Source organism: Ambystoma mexicanum, chromosome 5p (genome assembly GCF_040938575.1).
Source record: "Ambystoma mexicanum isolate Mex_15411 chromosome 5p, UKY_AmexF1_1, whole genome shotgun sequence".
Taxonomy (NCBI): domain Eukaryota; kingdom Metazoa; phylum Chordata; class Amphibia; order Caudata; family Ambystomatidae; genus Ambystoma; species Ambystoma mexicanum.
The window spans coordinates 496,037,572-496,062,595 of record NC_090930.1 but is presented as its reverse complement, the minus strand read 5'-3'; the positions used below and the strand labels follow the sequence as shown (position 1 = coordinate 496,062,595).

Below are 25,024 nucleotides of genomic sequence, written 5' to 3'. Positions count from 1 at the left end.
CCTAAAAAAAAAAACTAAAAAAGAAATTAAAAATAAATACATTTTTATAACAAAAAGAAAAAAAAGAACATGAAACTAAGATTTTTGTTTATTTAAATAGATGCTCCTGGCCTGTGGCCAGCGCCATGTGGCTTTGTTTGTGGAGTGGCTGGCTTTCTTGTTCACGCCTCTTTAAAATAAACAGGGGGTTCCACACGTGTAACACTTTGAGCAGTCTCGGGAGGATAACACAGGGGCAACATGCTCGCCTTGGAAGCAAAGTGACACTGAGCAACGCAGGTTTGAACCCCGGGTCCACGCTTAGAAACTTCTGGGTATTAAGTGTCTTATAAATAACCTATCATATCAGATCAGGGACCCTAAATAAGAAAGAATATCAAAAACATAGTCTTTCTGGAATTCTATACTGTTACCAGTTTATTGGTATCCACTACAGAGTGTAATTTGCTTTCTGACTTTGAGAACATTCAGACTTGTAATTGCTCATTTTACTATAGCCGGTAAAATGGCTATAGCTGGTAAGATTGCTCAGTGGGTTGAGCACTCACTGCTGTGATTTGTGTGATCTGCAAGTTGCAGGTTCAAATCCCAGCAAGGTCAACTTAGCCTTTCATCTTTCTGAGGTCTATAAATGAGGACCAACACCGGTTGGGTGATATTGTATGTATATTTGTTCTATATTAAGCGCTATATAATAATGCATTATTATCATTTGGTGTTTGCTTGCATTCACAGTAATTTAGTAATATGGACCCATACACATTGATATTAACAATGCATATGGTGATCCATTCTTGTATGAAATATCACATTATGATACATATGGTTACAATATCGCTGTAGTGTGCTTGGGAACAATGCTATGTGATGCAACTTCTGTCTTGTCAAGGTGTGAAAGGTTGTGTTCCATTGCTTCCCGTGATGTCACTTTGGGGTGGGGAGGTGGGTCTAATGACAGTACTTCCTGTGATGTCACCAGAGGTCAAGGGTCATGTGATGTCACTTCCGCTACCCCAGCCATGTTGGTGAAATGACGTCCCTGACTGCTGGGTTAATATTTGTATGAAATGGGGACAGTGGCGGGTGAAGGCAAACATGTTGGATTAGTATATCCTGTGGTCGGGACATTTGGGCAACACACTGCTGGGGGCTGAGTTACCGGTTTTCTCCTCGGATACCACTACCTTAACTACACGTTTGGGTTTGCTGTTGTCACACTGAGGTTTGCACTTCTCGTTATACTCTGTCCTCCACAATTCTAGAATCTCTTTCCTTCTTTGCAGCTCTTTACCTTTTATAGTTGGCTGCCAAAAACATGTATATATGTTCCAGTATCCCGCTTATATTTTTCAATGTTGCCTTTGTACAGTGGCAATGCACGGTATCAGGTAATATTATCCCCACCAATATTATCGCCATATATATATAGTCGTGGGGTAAGGCCTTAGGCGATATTATTAGTGGGGATTATTTATGGGGTAAGTGGGACTGGGGATTGCAGTGGTTTCCCCCGCAGGTTCCATGGGTCAATATCGGCGCAATAATATGCCGATATCCTTGTATGGCGCTATTTTTGCGGGGATATTAACACATGGAACCCAAGGCACTACACATATACTCCAACAGTGTAATTACTCAGATGATGAAAAAAGTTATATGCAACAATGTCACACCATATACGAAATGTAGTTAGTCTTACAAGTTCTGATCAGCCCGTCACTGCTGCTCCCTTTGCGCCCCCTACTCACGCTCCCTTATCCCTCTCAATCACTACATATACACACACACACGTGCACTCTCCCTACACGCAATACCCACACCACTTTTACCAGAGGCCCTCCCATGGCCCTGACTTGCTGTACAATAAATCTAAAACACTAAAACAATGAGCTAAAATGCCCAATACTTCTCCTTATTCCTCCACCCGAAACATATTGGGCACTGGAATTCGAGCTCTGGAACTCTATGGTGCACTCTGGACGGTGCCTTTTCTTTTCTTGCAGCCTGCCCATTTCGATCGGCTGCTGCTCTCTGGAGTGCTCTCCACTCATATGTACTTCGGTACATTGAGATATATTATATGAAAAAACTTATAACAATCATATTTGTTATGTCATCTTTGATGTCATGGGTGTTATTCTTAGCAGTTCAAGGTGGTGGCGCAAGTTATGGTTGCTTAGCAGATGGGCATTCTGTGAAATGGTTCCTGCACACCACTACGGGTTGTGTGCTTGTGGCTGATCGCTGCAGGTGGGCGCGGCCCTTCCAGATGTGCAGCCTGGAATCCTCCGTCTCTGGGAGGGTCGCCAAAAATGTAGAGTAACCTCTCCACGCTCACACCAGAGGAAAAACAAATCTCTAGGGAACGAAGCCCAGCACACCTCTTGCAAGGAGAACAAGGTATAATCTAAAAAATACAAGCACGTGTCAACAAAGAATTCTGCTGCGACGCAGCGCTGTGACCAAAAAACAGCATCTGCAGTAGTGTTTAAGGATGCATAGCATCATAACTTTCATACATTACATAGGTTACAAATCCTGGTAGCACATAGCCTGCTCCATACAGAATGCCAGGCGATTGGTCCCAGCATCTTCTGTCTTGTCTACTTCCATCTGCAAATCTTCTTCTGTCGTCATCTGTCACGAAGACAGTAATTGCCAATTATTTATACAAACCCTAATTTCACAGCTCTACAGTGCACCTGATACCAATGACATGAGCGAGGCAGCTACTTTTGAGGTTGTGATAACTTTCCAGAATTATGCATACCCCTGCTCCTTTCCCAGATGCGTTTGTGCTCCCACATCTCTCCCACCCGCGGCCTACATTTCTTACCTTCTCCTCTGGCACCTTGCAGTACAAATCACATGAACTAATAGTGGAGGTAGGCTGCCCCTATTCTATGATCTTCCTAATCGATTGGTCATTCTACGGTTCCATTACCAGGGATCTTGGGCTGGTCAGTGTATTTCAAATATTTGTGTACCGTGCTTGGGGGGTTGTGGGACGCTATAATTTATAAATCTGGAAAGTGAAGGCCTTCAGCAGCCACCCCCCCCCCCTCCTCACAGGGTCTCTTTTCAAAGACCTATCCTGGCCCTTCGTGTTGCCTTGCGGGGCACATTCTTTCTTGGTCGCATGCACTACTGATAAGACTCAACAAAAGAACTGTCTGTGTGTGTGTATGTGTACGGTTCAAGAAATTAGTAGTTTCTAAAGCTCCCAGGGCTGTGGACAAAACATGCACAAACATCCTTCTAACCCTTGGAGCTGAATATGTGTATTGGCATAGCTGTGGGACTAGGCATCAATTTCAAAATGGCTTCAAACTTCTAAAATGGAGTTTCAGTACCCACATGATTTTAATATTGTGGTTCACTACATGCCTCCTACAATACAGCATCTAACAGTGGGCCCCTCCAGTCTCCCCTATAGAATCTCCTTCTACAACCGCCTCATCCTAAATCGCCTGGGGGCCTGGGACTTTCGTCCCTGCTTCCCAACAGGATTGCTGAGGATAGAGTTGACTGATACTTCATGGGTTTCAATTGTTTTCTCAGGATGTGACCGGAGGCCATGCGTGTTGAATTGGTAGTCTTTTATATTATAGTGTTCTCAGGACGCCAGGAAGTCTGGGTGGGTGAGAAAGTTATCGGCAGTTCAGGGGGAACCCCGTTTATTCCCCTCCCCATATTGTTGAAGTACTCTTGCGGACCATGTGCAGTTACGTCAGGGGTTAGGAGGTCTCGGGCCAGCTGGGACTTGTATTGAATTTTGTTTGAATGTGTAACTGTGATGTCATGACCTACCACGGACCAATCCTAAAAGGGGGTGTGCTGTACACGAGAGCTGAAGAGGATAGTTAAGATAATTGTGATCAATAAGAACAGTGAATTGGAGAAAGATTTGATTTCTTTTGTATAGGTTGTGACCAATCATGTGTGGGGCGGAGGGGTGGTTTGTATTTAAATGTATGGAAGTTTTTTTAACGGTTGCAAAACATGTATATAATGTGTGAACGTTTGTGGTTCAGGGAGACTCTAGTTAGTTTCTCTGCAGCATCATCTAGCTCAGTGATGGCGAACACGTGGCACGCGTGCCGCTGCCGGCACGCCGAGCCGCCTCTGTGGGCACACCGTGACTACAGTCATACACTGTAGTAGTTCCCTGGGGAGAACCCTGATGCCACGCCCCCCGCTAGGACCTGGACCCGCCTTCCCCCCACCTCACAAGACTCAGTAGCACTGCGCATGCGCGCCGCTGGCTCTGGGCGCAGGCATGTTTAATGAGCCAGCGCGCAGGATAGTTTAGTTTCTCATTACGTGCAACGTGCATCCTGCTGCAAGCTTTTTCGCCTGACAGACCTGACGCTTCGGTCGGAGTGGTAGTGCCTGCAGTCTCGGATCCGCTGAACTGTGTAGGAGTCTGCGCCACTGCTGCCGCCTTTGAATTCCGGCAAAGACGTGGAGGCGAGGATTACATCAGGAAAACAAAGCCGGGTAAGAAAAAAGTGCCGTCAGCCCCACTACATACTTGCCAACATTCTGTGACCAAAAAGATGTAGGATTTTTCACGTTGCAAAAATAATTCACATAACAATGACATCACAGGAAAATACAAAACATGCATTGATTGTTGGCACCATTGAAGCATTCTAAAATACACAACCCATCAAACAGCAGCACAACATGGAAAGATGTTCAAATGTTAAAAATGTATTAATTGGCCAATAGTGATGAAGCGCTCATGAAAGAGACATTCCGCCGAAGCTCGCTTTTTCTTTTTCGTTTCTTCCTATATTAGGAGTAAAGAACATGAGACATCATGCACTAATTGGAATAGATCACTGGGTGAAATAGAAACAATATTCCTCTGTCTTCAGCCCTAAAACTGATGTTTTTAACGCTCAATGTAATTCATTTGGAGGGGGTTTTAATTTACAGCACTTATTTCACAGGCACACACTAGGATGCCCTTGAGGGGGTACAAAATGAAGTCATATATAACAGGCGAATTTAAGGCTAGAGTTATCGAATGGGAAAGGGGAAGGCTCGGGGGAGGAGGTGAGATGTACGGATCTTCAGCCTAGTGAAGCAGCCCAAGCAGTACATAGTTATGACAAGTTGAACACTGAATGACATGGCGACTGATACCCCCTCAGTCTGATTGGCAGATGCTGTATGATGGTGTTACTCTGCCAGTTGCCTTCACTGATGGTTCACCGGGTTGTACCGGCAAAAGTGCAGGACTCAGTCAAGTAGCTGTCATGGCGATATGTTAACATTTTTGTGTGTTTCTGTTGCAGACCTGCAGCAATGAAACGGTGCAGTAGTGTCTCTTGCCCAGCCTCCCGGCGATTGTACAATAAACCTCTCTTACGTACAAATGTGCACTTGCTTCATACGTGGTGGGCCTGCTTTCGGTTAAGGTGTTTAAAGGCCCACCTGCACATTTGGCATTGCTGGTTGGGTCCCAGGCTGTCCGAGACGTTTGGTGTTTCCTGTCCGCACAACTCTGCTGCAGCAATCAGTCTTTCGTGTGGGGACTAGTCTTTTGTGCACGATAAAAGGAGAGGTCCACAGGCGCCATATTGGTTAAGAGGCCTGTCTGTTCCCCCCCCCCCAGGCATGGTACCGTGGTCCAGCTGTGCAGAGTGTATTGAAGGAGCACCACCTCAGAGTGCTTTGGGTTCTCGTGAGTGCACTTTTGGGGGATAAAGCAAGGGGGAAATGGGGCAAAAGGGATGTTTCTTTGATTTAACCGGTTTGGTAATGGTAGAATCGGAGTGCATGTGTGGAGTTAGACGAGGTTACAGGTATTGAAAGGTGAATGCTTTGAGTGAGTGAACTGTTTTATTTTGCAAGTCTCTTGTATATATTTTTACCTAGTTTTGATATTTTAGAGGTCTGAGGTGGTATCCCCACCAGCACGTCCATTGTGAGGTTTGTCCTGATATCCTTCAGTTTGCTTGTAGGGGTGAGGTGGCATTTTATGGTAAGTCCACTCATAATTACCTTCCTGAAGTATTCCTTTAGCATCCTTCATTTTTGTATTGACTGTGAGGATGGAGCCTTTGCCTTGCTTTTCTTGGTTATTCAAAGTAGTGAAGGGAATCTTCCTGTAGTCGGGGAAAGAGTGTTGTAGTAGAAAATACTGCACTAGTAATGTGAGCAGCGGTGTTGTAATGGAATACATTGTGCTCCTCCTATGCTTGAGTGAAGGCGATATTGGCGTGTGTGTGTGCGTGCGTGTGTGCGTGTGTGCGTGTGCGTGTGTGCGTGTGTGTGTGTGTGCGTGCGTGTGTGTGTGTGTGTGTGTGTGTGTGTGTGGATAAAGATGCTGTCTTTTCTGTGTGAGTGAGAAGTATCATTAAAGTGAATAGCTAAGCGAGGTGACTGCGGTGAAAGCAAGCTAGGTGAGTGTTTGTGGAAGAAGACTAAGAAACCAGGACGGGGGTGAAAAAGGGGTTCCTTGGCTGGAACATTTTGGCTACGGGTTCGGCTTCAGTGTTATTTTTGTGAAATTATTTTGGTTACGTTGGGGTGGAGTATGGAGACTCCACTGAATGATTTGTGTCGGGTACTTCCTGGCTATAAGGTTAAGATTCTAGAGTACCATCGGGAATGGCTGTGGGAAACTAAGGGTAAAATGCTCAGTTCTTGGCCTGCTGAGGTGACCTATGATAAGGGGATATTGGAAAACCTGCATTTTTGTTTGAATTTATATTTGTTTTTATTTATTTATTTGTTTCAAGGCACAAAGGTTTGAAGTTAGAGAAGCGGTTAAACATCTTAGAGCCATGGAGGATGTATGAGAAAGGTGGGAAGGCCCATAATGGTAAAGCTTTAGAGGGGCTGAAAAAAGAGTTTGCTTCCTTCCGCACCGCCTCCATATGGGTGCTATCCTTTATCGGTCGCAGAAGGGTCTACAGATCGTGATTTAAAACCTCCGTTTTCCCCAGAGGTCACCCCAGTGGTTGCGAGACGGCACAGGTAACTCCTCCATCAGCTACGATTCCTAGAAAATTGGATATTGAGGAAAGAGGAGGGATAACTCCTTCAATGGTTAGGGCTGCATAAAGGTTTAGATTGGAGAGCGGTAAAGGAATAACTCCCATGACTGGTAGGTTAGCAGAGAGATTAAGGGAGAAGGAACGAGAGAGGGTGAGGCCCGGCAGCTAGAATAGATGAAGGGGTTGATAATGAGTGTAAAAGGGGAAACTATGCCTTTTACTGCTAGGATAGAGGATAGGCTGCGAATGTCAGTAGGAAAGACTGGAGCGGAAAAAATTGGAAGATGCGCTGAGGCTGACTGGAGCGGAAAAAAATTGGAAGATGCGCTGAGGCTAGCGTATGAAGAGGTAGTGCTGTTATGACAGAAGTGAAGAGCTGGAAGAAGTAAATAGACAGGCAAAGGACGTAGAGGAAGGAAGGAGGAGGCATGGACAAGTTCTTGTTAGGTTGGATAAATCCGTTAATGTGGACCTGGATGACGGAAGTATTGCTATGGGTACAGGATTTGTGCAGGGAGAACTGGAACCAGCACCCTATGGTAGTGCTGAATATTCTTTCTTGCCTAGAGAAGTATCAGGGGAGGTGATAACAGGAGTAGAAGAGTAAGGTGAATGGGAGTTAGATGTTGAGCAGGGTGTAGTAGCCCAACCTCCCGCTCCAGTAGCAGCGGCAGAGAGGACACCATGGGAGTCTTGGGAGGCGCTGCGGTACATGCATAGCTGTTGTAGGAGAGAGATGGGGGAGCCCCTGTAGAAGTGGATGCAACTCCATTTCTGTTGCTCCAGAAGGCTCAGGGAAAGGCGTATTATGTCCCATGGTCACACATGGACCAACATTATTTGATGAAGACACTCCCTTCAATCACTGCAGGGAAGTGGATTAATGCATTAGAGAAACACACTGCCGGTGTCATGTTGGCCATATGGGAAATGAAAAGCATAGTCATGACTCTAATGGGGGCATGGTCAGGGAAGCTTTGGAAGTGAGCAGGATATCCAGGAGTTCAGTTGGATACAAATACCCACCATGGAGCAGTATTTAATCATTACAGGGCGAGGTATGCTGGGGGGGATCCCTGCATATTATGTATCACGATAGGCCCAATTTAAATTCTATTCTGGTCAAAACCATGAAGTTGGATGATGATGATGATCATGCCGCACACATCCAGTTAATTCAGGAGATGTCGAGTGCAGAGATGGGAGAAGTGTGGGGCAAGAATGTGGCAATTTTTTGTCAAATGCTGAAGAAGATACTTCTTTAAGAAGTCCAGCATGATCTAGTAGGAGGAATGGAGGCCAAGTGTTGGCCAGAAATTCAGGGACATATTGAAAAAGATGAGGGAAAAGTGTGCTCTAGGATAGAACACTCCTGTGCGGAGTTCTTTGTTTTCTGGATATTGCTAATTATTCTGTGCAAGGTCACAGGTGTGGAAAGGTGAACCCAACACCTTTCATAATTAGAAAGTAGAAATTCCTAGTTACCTTGCTGCAATTTGATTTCATAGAGTTTTGTGATTACAAGAATTTACACGCTATATGCAGTGTCTGAGATAGTGTTTTTTATTATACAAAGGGTAGACGGGTCTAGAAAGTGGTGCGAGCGTATCTGGATCAATGGAGCCGAATTGGAGTGCACTCCAATTCAACTCCATTGATCCAGATATGCTCGCACAGGCAACAGCCTTGAAATAGTGTTTTTATTGAACTCCAACCATATGGCCATATCTCATTCCACATTCCACGACTGTCTACTTTCCTTGCCTTGAGAAGGAACCTTAGGGTCCGAAACACGTGTCGGCTGACTACTTTCTAGACTTATCAGTCTACCCTGTTATAATAAAAAAACACTATCTCAGACACTGCATCTAGCGTGTAAATTCTTGTAATCACAAAACTCTATGAAATCAAATCGCAGCAAGGTAACCAGGAATTTCTACATATTGTAAAAGGAGGCAAGAGAAGAAAAAGGAGAGTATAGAACAGGCACAAAACGCAGAGGCCAAGCTCGTTCAGAAAAAGCTAGCGAAAATCTGTTTGGAAGGAGCAGGGATTACTGCTTCGTGGAGGGAAGGCAGGGATAATTGCGGCAACAGGGAAATGTGTTGGAACTGTTTTTCTGAAGTCCAACTAAGGGCTTAGTAAAACCATTCAACTGAGACAGTTCAAAATTCCACTCTTAGTAGAAGGCTGTACCATCTGAGTTCATGGTAGCGTAGACTGAGCAGCCAGGCCTATCTTATGAGGGAGAGAGGGCTGTAGAGTCAGTACAAAAAAATTGTAATACAAATGGTCAAAAGAAACACTGAAACACTGTATTGTAAAAATAAATGGTTTATTTCAATACAAGTAGGCCCAGATAAATCTTGGGGGGGGAGGGAGGAGAAGTACCATCACAGATCATATAAACACAATATAGAAAAAAACCCACTATGCTTGAAGGCACAGTGACCAAAGCATATAACCTAATTTGGAACACCTAACTGGAGTTCTAGGGAAGTCAAACCAATAGTTGTTTTTATTTGGCTTTTTTGATTACTTTCAGTAATATCAGGGTAGTAGACCCTAGCAGTTGTAACGTGACGCCCAGCAAGAAATCACATAGTAATACCAACTGGACAATCAACTGGACAATATACTTCTCTGATCTAGTGAAACACAGATTCTAGGAACAGTATAAACCTAAACTCTGATTCAGGATAACAGTTATTCTAGGAGAGTTTCACCTTGGGTGTAGTATTCAATTACAGTTGCTTTGCAGTTCACATTCTAAGCGAAGCAATAACTCTTATTTTAGAAAAACACAGTTGTACTCAAGGTAAGTAAAACCTATACACTTTGTACACGAGCTATTAGCAACTTAAAGGCAGGTGTAAACCTAAGACTTTAGTCTCTGTCTAAAACAGACCAGGGAAAGCAACATCAAGTGTTAAAATTCATGAATGACTCAGTTATTCTAGGTAGGTAAAACCTAAGGCAGACTTATTCTGTACAGACTAACAGCAAGTCAGGGGAAGCAAGACCCAGTTGGGAAACCTATACACCTATTTTCTGAAAGAAATATTTAGTGAAGCCAACAGCATTACTTTTGGGAAAGAGACACTGCCAATTTACAGGTGAGTAAACGACCTTAATCTACTTTCTATTAGAATGGTGAAATGGTTTCTAAGGAAACAAAGATTTTACAAATACTTTTCACAATGGCAGAACATTTCTAAAGTAAGTAATAACTTTTGAAAATGCTCACTCTCGGAGTTAGTTACCAATCAGCTGTTTTTTGCAAGGATGTAACTTTTAAAGACGGTTTCTCTTTTCTAGGCAAAAGGCCCAATCCTTGGAAGTCTTTCCCTTATTCTTGGAGCAGGAGTTTAATCAGTGGCAGAAAGGGGGGGGGGGTTACTAGGGTCTAGTGTCCAGTAGGTCAGGCTAGGTTCTTAAGTAACACAAGTCAGAATTCCTAAGGAAGACCTTTAGATCAAGTAAGTACTTAACTTTTAGCGTTAGTTGAGTGTCCAGGGCCTTCAGAGAAGACACTCTAGGAGGATTCCAGCAGGGGCGTGGGCACACGGGATGAGAGGACTCCTAATCACAGAAAACACCCCAAAACTACACCGGAATCACAAGAGACTTAAGTAAATACCGAAGCAAGCACAGTACCTCAGCACAGAAGATTTTGCAGAAGGAGGACTTCAGGATCTGCAGCCAAAAACCTGGCTGTTGATTTCCTTCCTCAAGAAGACAGACAGGACATTGGAAGGACTTTTGCAGCAAGGATCACAGTGAAGGCTCTAAGAAAGGTTTTCCTCGCGGCTGGATGTGGCTCTGTGGATTTGGTGCATTTTTCATGAGCACAGAAGAAGACCATCGCTGGTCGAAATCTCAATGTTTTCACGTTCCAGCACTCTGGTAAGGACTTTTCGGACTGGAATCTTGTCTCTGGAGATCCAGCAGGATGCCCACGAAGCTTCTGTGAGATTCGGAATTTCGGCAGACCGTGCACTGGACAATGGCTCGAGGTTCCCAGGGTATTGGGGTATTGCAGCATGGCGTACAATAGCTCCAAAATGCAGGTCTTCTTGAGTCTAGTGGGACTTACCAGGCTTTGGGTCAGGGCTGTCGTTTTCAGAGTCCACAGGTTGATTGGAAGGATGGGCTATAACAGGCTCCGGTTACACAGCTGGCTCTCCAGTCGTTGGAAATCGTTTCAGTTGCAAATTCGTCATCTTCCTCTTCGATTTGGGTTCCAGTGGTGAACTACCTCTTCAGCTTCCAGGATCAGACTTTTATGCAGGAACCCAGCCAATGAAACAGCCTTGCAACATTCAAACTTTGGGGTGGGGGCAGCAGGGGTTGGCAATCCTTTTAGGACAGCCAGCCTCCCAGTTTGAACTGGAAACTCTCACTCAGGCTGGAAGGACTGCAGAGGTTTGGTCACCTCCCTGCTTCCTGCCTTCACAGACACACTGGAGCCTAGGACTCCCGCCAAAGATAAAAAATCACACAAAGGAAGTTCCCGCCCTGGATGTCGAGAATGAACAAGAAAGGACCAGGAACACTAAAATGGCGAAAAAACAAGACGGGTGCTATTTTGGTAAAATGAGTAACCATGGATGTCTTTACAGGGGCTGTGCAAACAGCCTGTGGTAAAGGTATACCACATTAATACAAAGGTCCACTGCCACCAGCCATTAAAGGGAAGTTTGTCCTTGTATATTTAAAATTAGAAAGGGGATACTCGGTATCTCCGCAGCACTCCACATAAGGTGTGGGTGGTGTTATTCTCTCCTAATAAAACGTAAAAGGAATCCAAAGATCGTTTCAACCATTGGGAACTATAGTTCTCACAAGGTTAGCCAGTGAAAGTTAAAAGGAGAGCCCCTAGGGCACCCAGCAACAATAGGCACTTATTGTCAAAAAGTTGTCAAAGAGGATGATTTTTAAAAGACACTATGGAGAGTCTTAAACATGACACCCATAAAAAGAGTAAAATATGCTTTGATTGTGAGAAAATGTTCCCACTCGGAGATATAAGGAAAAATAATCCACCAGCAAAATCAAAACATTCTGGGGTTGACACAGGTCAGGAAGAATTATGGTTACTATGAATATCCTACCTAACAGGGAAATATGGAATTGTGTATGACACAAGGTTTGATGGATGGGTATGCTCCCGGTCCAAGGCAAATGGGTTTCTGAGGGGTAGGGGAGGATTTTCATGGGGAAATGTCATTTTGCGGGTTCGGAGGTATGGGGCCCTGGGTTACTGGGCCTATGGGGAACTAACTATGGAGGGTAACATGGGATCCAGGGTCGGTCGTGCGGATGGATGGGACACGTGGCAAGAGATTGCCAGAGCAGGCCACGGTATTTTAACATGAGCTCAGCAAATGCAGTCCCTGACAATGCCATATGCCCCAGGCTCTGTGCAATTGCAACAGGCTCAGTTTGAACAGAACCCAGCAGCTTTGGCTGCACAGACCTATGCTATTCAACCGACAATGTCAGCACAGGCACCAGAACAGACATGGGAGAAAAATACTTTGCCCAATTATTAAACTTGAGAAGGTGTATTTAGAGGGAATCCTTTCTCTTACCCTGGTGCTAATATGTACCAAGATTAGGACAGCCCACAGGGATCTCTGATTACCAGCAATCCAGAAGAGGAACCCTAGATAGGTGTGCAGGTAGGTGACAGAACATTTTTATTCATGGTCGACACAGGGGCTATAAAATCTTGCATATCAGTATGAAATTTCTGAGGTCCTGAAGTTGACAATGGAACCCACTTTTTTAATGCTTTGTTCTCAGAAATCACTTTACTCTTGGGGATCAAGCACATGTTTTCAGTTAAGCACCCACAGACCAACAGTGTCGCAGAGCCGTTAAATGGCATTGTTAAGGTTTGGTTGTTCAAAATGTGTTGTGATTTAAGTAAACCTTGGCTATATTGTTTGCCATTGGTTTTGCTTTATTTGAGGAATCAGCCAGGGAAAGATCACTACCTTAGCCCTCACGAGATTGTGACGGGCATAGGTTACACACTCCGCTTTCACCTGCACACACAGCATCATATGTACATAAGTCAGCAGAGGTCCTGGGTGAGGCATTTATGGAGTAAATTAGGGCCTTACCTTAGGGCGTAACCAAAAGTGTTAAGAATTCTATCTTCACAGCTTATCTTCTCACCAGCAGCATACAGGAGGAAGGGGCAAAGGATCTGACTATCTGCACTAGCAACCATTGATCTCCAGGGAGCTGATCTTCATTTGTTCCTTTGTGCGACACTGGAATGAGGATAGTTTCCATGGGCCGAACTGTGTGATTTTTCACAACTCCAACTGCTGTGAAGGTGAAGAGCAGCAAGATCTGGGTCCATATCATCGACGAACAAAGATACCGGCGACGCTCCACCGGCACAGAAGCAGGAGCAGACTCAAAATTAAGTGTACTCTATGGATTAGCAGTTCAAGGGGGAGTGAATGAAAACCAGGAATTATTTTTCAAGCATCTAGATGCCCCCGGGCTAAGTACAAATGTCTAAATAAAGAATAAGAAGAAAACTTTGGATTTACAATGTATATTAGAATGCTTGTTTATGTCTTTCTCATTTCTCTTGTCATCATGTTCCAAAATGGCAAACAGTATGGATGTGAATGGTTTAAATGCATCTAGTATCATAGAATTTGATGACATATTATTGAGGTCCCAAATGAATGCTGATTTCCTGGGCAGTGAGGACAGTGTAAATTTAGACCTGATAGTAGATGCACATGGTTTTGCAGCAGATAATGTATGGTATAACCATTTCAGTAGAGTTGGGAGAGAGAGGTCTGTATGATTTTGCTACATCTGCTCTCATCCCCCATGCTTCTGGTGCCCCTAGGGTGTTTATCGCAGATGAAATAGAGCTAGCAGAGGCACTGTGTATAATGCATGTAGTTTTGTGCAGGGTCTCAGGGCAGCTTCTAGGGCAATCAGTCACATCAGCTATTTTAGCGGTTGATGAAGAATGTTCATCTACAGATCATGAATGGAAGAATAATGCTCAGTATATGTAAAGAGCCCAGTTGAGTATAAAAGGGGCTATTATCAATAACTGATGGGAGCGAGGGGTGAAAAGTTCCAGAGCTGGAGGGATGCATGGATTCTCAGAAGGAGTGGCACGTGTAAACCAAGAATGTGGAAATGTGTGGCAGACATATTTAAAGTATCTGATATGGCTCAAGGAGCTGGAAAACCCTGTTAAGATACGCTTAGCCATTTTTCTGTGTTTTAAGGGCGATGTCACAGTGCATGTTGGTATGAATGGGAACTGTGAATTCCTCTGAACCAGCTTTCAGTGCCCTCAAGGAAGAGCCGCAGTCCCTGAGGCTCATAGCCTTGCAGAATAGATAGGTATAACCTAGCCCTCCTAACAGCTATGGACTATTGCCACTTTGCACAAGCTTAAGGTGGTCATGGAGAAAGAGGCAGGAATCACAAATGACCTTTAAAAAAAAAAAAAAAAAATCTTTTCTTGTGTGCGGTCTTGGTTGAGCCTAGCCGTCAATATTTTCATGCCCATTTTTGTCCTTTTCCTTATCTTTTGCTCTTGCCAAAAGCTCTTTGCGATGCTCTTCTGCCAAGGTACTGAAAGCAGCTGCCATGATGACTATGGCTCTGTCCAAAGCTAGAACTACCATTTCATATCGTGCTCAGCCAGGGTACTTTTTAAAGTAGCAAAAGAGCTCTCATCTGCAACTCCATCGATCCCTCGCGATCACAAGCAAAATGTGATCTTATTAGCTCATTTGTTTGATGAAAAGATTCAAAAAAATCTGTAAATCTGTTGTTGGTAATGGGACTGCTGAGTCTGATGGCGGGTCCTCGAAGCAGCCAAGAATTGGTAAAACCGCGCTCAGTGTGGATCAGTGTGCCCGTTACAGACAATATGGTCAGGGGGCCCTTCTGAAGCTGAAATGATCTTCCCCAGCTGATTCGATTCCTTTATGGGTGCTGCAGTCCTTACCAGCGTAGGCCATCACACTTTTTATTGTAGCATTGCAGACGACTTTTTCTCTGGGCTTTGTTCTTGAGGCTCTGAAGCATGCACTTGTTTCTACATTATTGAAAAAGTCTCAGCTTGATCCAGCCCTGGCCTCTAATTATCGGGCAATTTCACTTTTACCATGTGTCATGAAGATTTTGGAGGCCATTGTCACTCCACAGCTCTCAAGCTTTTTAGAATCTGGAGACTTGTTACACCCGTTTCAATCTGGCTTCCGCCCTATGAGGGGTATAGAGTCGGTAATGATCTCGGTCCTGGACGACCTGCCTTGCCTCCAAGACTGCACTGAGGTTGGTGTGCTGATTTTGCTTGACATCTCTGTTGCCTTTGATACTTTCGACCATGGTATCTTGTTGAAAGGCCTAGAGAGGGCAGGAATTTCTGGGGCAGCTCTTACGTGGTTTTCATCTTTCCTTTTTTGAGCATTGACAGTGCCACAATTTCCTTTTCAATCTTCCCCCAAGGGCTTTGTCATGTGGGGTTCCCGAGGGGGTCATCTCTGTACCTGTTGCTTAATCTGTACCATCGTCCGATCTGATTCAGAAGCCTGGGTATGGTTCTATACCTATGCCGATGACGCACAGCTTCGTTTTGGCTAGATTCTCCAGAAAGTAACGCCCATTTCAATTGAGGAATTTCCTCATAGCAGTGGGGGAGTGGCTGGCCAAAAACTGGATAAAGTTGAACGGTGCAAAAACTGAGATCATGGCGCTGCTGAATTGCATGTAACCTGGACTTCAGACTTCTTTTGGTCTGTGCCCAGTTCTGCTGGCTCAGTTAAATGTATCGGTACTAAAGTCCAGGCCTGGGGCTCTCGGGAGTTGCAAATTGCATCATTATGTAATTCTGGGTTTTTGAAGCTTAAATCTTGTGGAAGACGTTAACTTTCTTCCTCTTGAGTCCTGAGCAAAGGGGGTTGCAGCCTCGATTCTTGGGTCCATCGATTATTGCAATGGAATCTACCTTGGCCAACCAGCCTTTTTCGTTCAAAGACTGCAGCTTCTTCAGAATGCTGCAGCTTGTCTGGCTCTTGGAGCGGGTACAATGTCCCACTCCTCAGATCTTCTTTGGCAACTGCACTGGCTTCCAGTGCGTAGCCGCACTGAGTTTAAGACCATTTGTATTACCCACTGGGCCTTTTATTAACTAGGTGCTGAGTATCTGCAGTTGAAACGGATTCCCTACTCTCTCCCTCAAGGCTGCTTTGATCTGAGTCTCAAACTCTTGACGGTCACCTGCTTCCGCAGAACTCTAGTGGGTGATCGAGCCTTCTTCACCCTTGCGCCTGGTATGGGGAACTCGCTACCAAAACTATTTGTGAAACATTGAGGATCATTTGCCCTTTTCGGCAAGCCCTTAACAGTAACTTTAGTTCTTGCTTTGTTTGAGGGTTTCCAGAGTGTATCTCGCTTTTGCTGTTTTCTAGTGTCTAAATGCCTTTTGGCCATAGTTCTGCGCTTTACAAATGTAATTACATTACGTATCACATGGGTTCTAATTGTGTGGAGCAACAGGTAGCGTGCAGAACATGGGCGGGGGGGCACAAGTTGGTGTGGTTCGGCGGCGGAGTATGCCCATATTGGAACCAATGTGAGAGATATTGTAGAGTTTTACCCAGAGAAGATGGTTTTAAGGATCAGGAATTTGGTTTATTAGTTAAAGTATTAGCTAAAGGGGGGAAATGTTGGGGTGGTCATAAAAGGTCCCAATGAGAGAGGGGTTCACGTTGCACGCTCCATATTTGTGACTGTGGGAGCAATGAAGTTGGCGCAATGTTGCAATTTCATATGTATCCACTGTCGTTAATGAAAATGGGATATGTTACTTTGTGTTTAAGTTGATACATTTAATATTTGCACGCGCGCAGGAACATAAATGTCAAATCACCAATGAAAATTTAAATACAATCTGGGTATGGTGTGCCATGAAGCACCTAGAAGCTGGGCAACCAAGAGCTTCATAATGTGCATGCGAGGAAGTAGATTTGTCATGAAGAAACACTGTAAATAGGACATAGTAGTTATTAAACATGCATGCACTGATATACGTACATGGGGAATTTACAAATCTATATGCAGTGTGTTCTTTTCATAAATTGCTTCAACTCTGCAGCCAGGGTTTGTGAGGTGAATTCTGAGTGACTGGGGAAAAACTGGTTTTGCATGCCGAAAGAAAGGTAATGAGCAACCGTGACAATATGCAGATGGTCCGCCAACAGGCCGGGCCAGGGTTTTTATTGCTTGGCAGTATCACGGAAAAGATGCAATCTTTCAAGTGCATCAGAGCTTTTTTTCTTCATTGTTTTCGGGAGCTGGCTATTTGCTTTTGACCAGCACTAACACCTTGGCAGAAGGGACACCTGAGGTCAGAGTTTACCGATACTTTGATGGGTTTTGATTGTTTTCTCAGGATCTGACCGGAGGTCATGCGTTTGAATTAGTAGTCGTTTAGATTAGTGTGTTACGAGGATGCCAGCAAGTGTGGGTGGGTGAGATGGTTATCGCAAGTTCAAAGGGAACCAGTTTATTCTTCCCCTCCCCATATTGTTGAAGTACTCTTGCAAACCATGTGCAATTTCGTCCAGGGTTAGCAAGCCTCGGGCCAGCTGGAACTTGCAATAATTATGTTTGTATGTGACTTTGTAACTGTGTGATGCCATGACCTGAACATGGCCAAATCCTGAAAGGGGGTATGCTGTATTCTGAGCTGAAGATGGTATTTAAGATAATTGTTACCAATGAGAACGGGTAAATTGGAGAAAGATTGGATTTCCTTCGTATAGGTTTTGACAAATCATGTGTTGAGGGGGTGGTTTGCAATAACATTTCTGAGGCTTGTGGATCTTCTTATATCACATGCTATACATAGGCTGACATCTAGTGGTAGCAGCAGAATTATATTTTTTGATTTCGAAACTCAAAAAGGAACCGGCCAGTAATACTAACCCTAATGTGACGTTGCCTGTACCTGTGGTCCTTCATGCGTCGAGGTCCCTCCATCCTATTCGGACACAAGTTGCGTAGTTCCTCCTTCTGGCTAATGCCTTTACTTATAAGAAGTTTACATTTAGAATGTCTTTCTATCCTTTCGACAGCTGTACACCAAGATCTCGGGCGATGGCTTTCGAGGACAAGACCATTTGACGACAACTACTCACCCGTCTCGATTAACTTTGTCTGTGGCCTACCAGGCCCCAACGGGCCTTGGCCCTGCACAGTAGGGAGAGTGGGTGGTGGTCATAATTCATTTAATTTAGAGAATGCCCATTTCCCTATTCTTCTTTTTACATCGCTGAGCTGCAATATTTCCATACTATGGACAACGCACTGTTTAAATTGTTTCCTTCCTGTAACAAAGTTTTCCTGAGAGGACTCACACAAGGTGTGTAATGTCTGTCTTCTTAGGGTCCATTCCGAAAAACAGTGCAAGTCCTGCAAATTGTTTCGGCCCAAGACACTAAAGAACCGCAAAACTAAACAGCGGGCTCACCACGGCATGCAGGCCGAGGCCGCCATGGACGTTGCGGGAGCCTCCAGTGGTGGAGCATTGGTGTCCTAAGTGATGCAGAGGGTGATCGGAACCCGATTATTTCCCACGTGCGAGCCCCCGACTCCAACAGGCAGTCCGGTGGTTCTGCTACAGAGACAGCACCCAGCGGCTCAGGCACCCACATTGCACGCCACGCTAAACACACACCCCACAGGCAACAGTTGAGCGTGTCATCGACCGATCTGCCACACGCAGTGTCGAAGGGAATTTCCGAAAAGTCTCTGTCCTCTGGGCCATCGCGTTCGCCACATGACGGGCCCCCAAAACAGACACCGAAGTCTGTTCTCGACACCGCAAGTAAATCAGACAAGTAGGTTGGTACCGGTGACCGTGCGTCAAATGATGAATCAACAGCCCTTGCTAATAACTCAAAAGCGAGAACTCATTCAAAATCACGTCCAGAGACACTCCTCAAATCCAAGACGTCAAAACTCCAAATCTTCAACGCCCCTATCCTCAAAAACACTGGTTACAAAGGATAAAGAACACTCTGCCCCTAGGGACACCCTCTCAGGGGCAATGTACCATAAACAGCCCTCTACACCAGAGCCTTTCCCTACCCCTGTTCCCACAGTTTAACCAAGCTCCACTCAATGGACCCTGGAACTATTTGAAAGAGTAATGAGGAGAATGTCCGGCTTTAACTTTTGTGATCACCACCCTGATCAACTGTCCAACCTCCAAGGGCCCCCTCAAGGAGAAACAGCAAATAAGCAGCCCAATGCCAAAAGACCCTGCCTAGACACGGCACAGCCTAGTACCTCTACCTTTCAAAACATACCGGACGACCCATATTATTTTGACACTTGAGGTTCGCAGGACCCTGGCTCAATAGCAGACCAAGGGGACATGGAGGATACAGACCAATATGATGTACACAATTCAATCTCTGGACCGTACTGACCAACCTGTGGCTGATTCACTTGTGGATAACCAGCTGCAGTATAATCTTCTTTTAAAAGCTGCAGAACATTTTTAAATCGATACCCAGGAGGCAAAAGTCGACGAGAACTTTGTAGAGGACATCCTTGGGGATAAGAGATCTGGGGCACAGTTCATTCCACTGCTCCAATCTATCTGAAGGCACATTGAGCCTTCTTTACTTACCCCCATCCTGATGAGGGCAGTCACCCTTGCATTGAGAAGATGTTTAGACCAGCCCTGTTGGACCCATTATACATCAGTGGGCAGCTAAAACCGGACTCTCTCATAGTGACCACCACAAGGAAAAGAGCTGGCACACCTTTAGCCTCTGCTGATGCCCCCCCTGCAAGGAGAGGAAAATAATGTACACAGTGGGCAGAAAAGTAGCTTCCTCGGCTGCTTACCAAGTAAGGATAGCCAACATTACTAAGTTCCTGGCGAATTATATTTGCCACAAGTGGGATGAAATCTCACAACAAATAGACTCTGCCCCAGAGCCCCTGAAAACCCAGCTTTTAAAAACGGTAGCTGAAGGTAAACAGGTGGCAAGCTGCATCCTTCAATATAATCTGGACGCAGCAGATAATGCATGCCGGATGGTATCTGAGGGTACCCTCATCAAACACCATGCATGACTAAGTCAATCAGGTTTCAAGCTGGAAAACTAAGCCACACTTTTAAACATGCCAATTGAGCCTAGCGCCTTGTTTGGAAAAGTGGTCGAGGACACACTGAAAATTGCTAAAGTGGAGTATGACACACTCAAATCCCTGGGACAGCTCACACACAAACCCTTTGTGCAGAGAGGCGCATTTAATGCATGCCGTTTTAGAGGACAAAACTCCCAGCAGTTCTCCAACTACAACCAGGGCGGGCAGACTTCATCTTGGGGTTGTTGGCAGGATTGCCTCTGCGAGGAACATTTTCAAAGGGGCCACTGAAGATCGAGAAGTAAAGGCAGATCCTCCTCCAGAGGCTCCACCCCACCAAATGATGAACACCCGCTCCAGGTCTCCTCCCGTGCCTCTCCAGTAGGAGGGTGCATTTCTCATTTTACCCATGCATGGGAAGGGATCACGTGGGACAAGTGGGTACTTTCCACCGTGGTGGGAGGCTATTGCATAGAACTCATACAAACACCTTCTGCCTAGACAAAGCAGTGCATTCTGCACGAAGAGGTCAAAGCACTGCTACTAAAGAAAACCATAGAAATCGTCAAGGCGAGCCAGGTAAACAAGGGTATCTATTCAATGTAGTTCCTTGTGCTAAAGAAAGACCTCACAATGCGCCCTGTCCTAGACCTGTGCTCTGCGAACACATATGTCAAGCCTCAGAAATGAATCCCACTGCTAAAACAAGGGGACTTCATGGCAACTTTGGATGTGAAAGATGCATACTTTCATATTTCATTGTTTCCAGCGCACAGAAAATGTGTGCGCTTCAGAATAGCGAATCAATTCTACCAATTCAAGGTGCTACCCTTCGGCATAGCCTCTGTTCTAAGGGTATTCACCAAGGTATTAGTTGTAGTGGCAGCACACGTACTTAGAAAATCAATCCTAGTGTACCCTTATCAAGACGACTAGCTGATAACGGGGGAATCCCCTCACATTTGCAAGCAAAATACCAAAAGAATAATCAACCTTTTATTCCAGTTGGGATTCTCAACGAGGAGAAATCAAGCCTTGTCCCAAGCAAAACCAAACGGTTCCTAGGAGCTATCATAAAAATGGAAGAGGGGCTAGCCTTCCCCTCAAACGAAAGAGTACAAATCCTACTGCTGCAAATACCTCAGTATCTGGCCGGTCGCCAAATAACCCTATGCAAAGCAATGCACTTGCTCGGGATGATGGCTTCATGCATTTACCTGGTTCCGCACGCACGGTTGCCCATGTGCCCTATTCAAGAGTGGTTAGAAAAACAATGGTCTCAGGCAAGTGGTCAGTGGGACGATCTAATGGTTGTTTCCCTAACCTTAATACAAGCAATACACCGGTGGACAAAGGAAAATCTGTCAAAAGGAAAACCCTTTCACAATCCTCCAGTGCAAGTGCTAGTTACAACAGACGCCTCACTCTCCAGATGGGTAGCCCATTACCTTCACCACACAGTGGATGGCTTGTGGACACAGATCACAGGCCAACATTGCATTAACCTTTTGGAGCTACTAGCGGTATTCGAGACCCTACAAGCCTTTCAGGTGCATCTAACCGGTCAAACAGTACAAGTCCTCACAGACCGCACCACTGCCATGTTTTACATAAACAAGCAAGGAGGTACACACACTCGCCAAGTCTGTCCAGGCTAGCCCAAACCAAAAAGATTTGTAAGTGGGCACTCAACCGGAACATGTTCTAATATCTCAACATGTTCCAGGGGAACTCATTTCTCTGGCAGACTCTCTAAGCAGAGCTCCCCTACCTGAAGGACACGAGTGGCAACTCAGCGGAGGAGTTTTAGACTATCTTTTCCCTCTGGGCTATCCTCCTTTAGAATTGTTCGCCACAAACCAAAAAACGCAATGCCTGAACTTTGCATCCAGGTTTCCCCAACCCAGATCCAAGGGGAATGCCCTATGGATGAGCTGGTCGTTGAAATTTGCTTGCGCTTTTCCACCGACCCCACTCCTCAGCAGGATAGTGCACAAAATGCACTAGGAAAAAGCAACTATAATCCTGGTTGCTCCAATGTGGGCGAGACAACAACCTTGGTTTCCGCATCTGCTCAAACTGGCGATGTGTGACCCAATCAAGCTCCTGTGCCCCTTCAACATGCTCACCCAACACAGGGGGACAACGTTACTCCCACATCCTACACCTGTGAACTTGGCAGCTTGGCTCCTGAAGTCATAGTTTAGTAATTTAAAACAACCTCAAAGGTGTGTGGAAATCCTCAAGGACGCACGTAAACCCAACAGCAGATACTGTTACTAATCTTTTCCACTTGTTAAAGTAATATGGTGCCAGTCAAAAAAATGTAAACCTTATTGAATGGACTCCATCACACATTCTTCACTACATGCTCCACTTACTAGACTCTGGCCTAGTATTCAACACCATCAAGGTTCACCTAGCTGCTCTATCCGCGTACACCTTTTCACAAAACACGATGTTAAGGCTTTCACAGAGGGGGTGAAGATACTTTACCCCCCTCCCATTTCCAACCTGCCTCCAGGGTAGGATCTCAATGCGGTACTCTCAAAGCTCATAGGTCCTCCTTTCGAGCCTATGCACAAATTCAGCCTTCAACCCCTAACATATGACAGCTTTTCTGGTAGCCATCACCTCCATAAGAAGATTTATTAAGCTACAAGCTTTGTCAGTGAAAGACCCTTTCTTTGTTATTTATATTGGTACTAAGAACACACCCTAGGTTTTCACCTAAGTTCATATCCAAGTTCCATGTTAACCAATCCATTGAACTACCCACTTTCTTTTAAAATCCTTCCAACTCAGCTGAGAAGAACCTCCGTACACTGATTGTAAGGAAGGTGGTCTTTGCTATGTAAACGAGACAAAACCGCTAAGATAAACAAACTGTCTCCATAGCACCTGGCAGGGAAGATGATCATGTTTCTAAAAACGCCATCTGGATAGTGAAATGCATACAGCTCTGCCACTCCCTATCGAACTAAACTCTGCCTTTCACACCAAGAGTTCACTCTACCAGGGCTACAGGAGCTTCTTTGGCATTGATTGCAAACGTCCCTCTAGATGCTATTTGCAAAGCAGCTACATGGAGTTCCATACATACTTTTACTCTCCATTACTGCATTGACACACATTCTAAAGTAGATTCCCGGGTGGGACAAGCAGTGCTAAAACATCTATTTGCTACTGTACCTTCTCACAACCCACCACCTTCTCCAGACACTGTGCGCTAGTCTATGCATAGCATGTGATCTAACCAGATGCACTAACCTCAGAAGGGATACATTACTCACTGTAATTGTATTTCTGATGCTTGAATTCACATGCGCCCACCTTTCCTCCCCTGTGGAGTAGATTGTGCATAGATGTTTTCTGGCTTTATCTACTCTCATCTGCTAGATTACATCTGTACTCGCGCTACATTTCATGCTACCTCATGTCAGAAACAAAACAATCTGAGGGACCTTGGCACGTGAAGGACCATGGGTACAGGAGACATTGCACTAGGGATAGTCGACATCCCTTTTCGAGTTTCGAGAATTAAAAATGTAATAATATGCGGTTACCACTAATGTTGGTCATCTTTCCGTTGACTGTTCTTGCAATCTTTCTTTCCTTATTCTAACAGCTGGAGGAATAACTAATAGAAGGGTGTTTAACCTGCAGAAATGGGCTTTGTTAGTGCCACTCTTGGCAAGTGTAAACGGCTTTTTTCGGAGGTACATGTCCAGCCAGTCATAGAAAGGGTGGATACATTATGGCGCTGATCATGTTTAGTGACCTGAAGTCAATTTGTTCTACATTTATTGAAAAAATATATTTCACTTTAACTTGGCATAATTTCTCTGTATCATACAAAAGATAATTGAAAGTTAAACTCATGCCCCACCACGTTTATTTGCTGAAAAAGTAGGAAAGATCGGTTGATGGAACGAACGGCGATAAGAACAGGAAAAAAATGATAGAAGAGCAATGGAGGGGAAAGTGAGAGATTGGGAGAGAAATGTGAAGGAAATAAAAATAAACAATGGAATGAAGGAAGCCAATGTGAAGGAAGATGGAAAGAAAATCAGACAAAGCAGCAAAGACATTGATGGAATATAGTAAAGATACATTGAATGAAAGAAAGAGAAAAGGCTGAATTAAAGAGTGACATAAAAAGGAAAAAAAAGATAAGGCTACAGAACAAAGAAACAAAGGAAAGAACAATGCAATGTCATTTCCAAACAGCATTATACACGTAACTTTTTTTAGTCAATTTTAACATTGTATAGTCACGTCCATTATTGATGCATTGTGATCACAGCTTTGCCTCTCATTGTCAAGTTACTCTGTAACAGGAGCCATGACACCATGCAAGGCAATGGGAAAGATGGTTGTTCCCAGGAGCCAGCTGGAGAGTTTGTTTTTGTTGTTGAACACTTAATCACATGTCTAATGTTCTCCAACTGTGTTTTAAAATAAATCAAATATAGCTGTACACAGTGTATGATACGCCAACCTGTCATTATCACTCTCTCGCACTGTGTCCCTCATCAGGTGCAGGTTTGCTAGAACCACCCCAGCTGTTGATAGCTGCATGGCCAGAAGAAAGAAGTAGCTATAAAGATTTTTTTTTTATTGTGGTAACATTTGTAAACTGACTCTTGAAAATGGTGTAATGTTAATTTCTGATTACTTTCCTTACATGCAGTAGTCCTAATAAGACCTATTGAGCAAGCACATTATCAAAACCTATAATAACTATATGAACTATTTTCTAATGGGTAATGCCAAGATTGACAGTTCGGTACACTCGTAATGTTTCCTTTCTCAACATCCCGAGTAGGCAGCTGACTTTA

The 25,024-nt window shown here is 44.6% G+C and overlaps 1 protein-coding gene across 1 annotated transcript in view; it reads left to right on the top strand.

The window, feature by feature from the left end:
- CHMP1B (charged multivesicular body protein 1B) overlaps positions 1 to 25,024 on the top strand; it is a 340,861-nt gene that overhangs the window by 59,534 nt on the left and 256,303 nt on the right. The gene's annotated exons all lie outside the window — the stretch shown is intronic.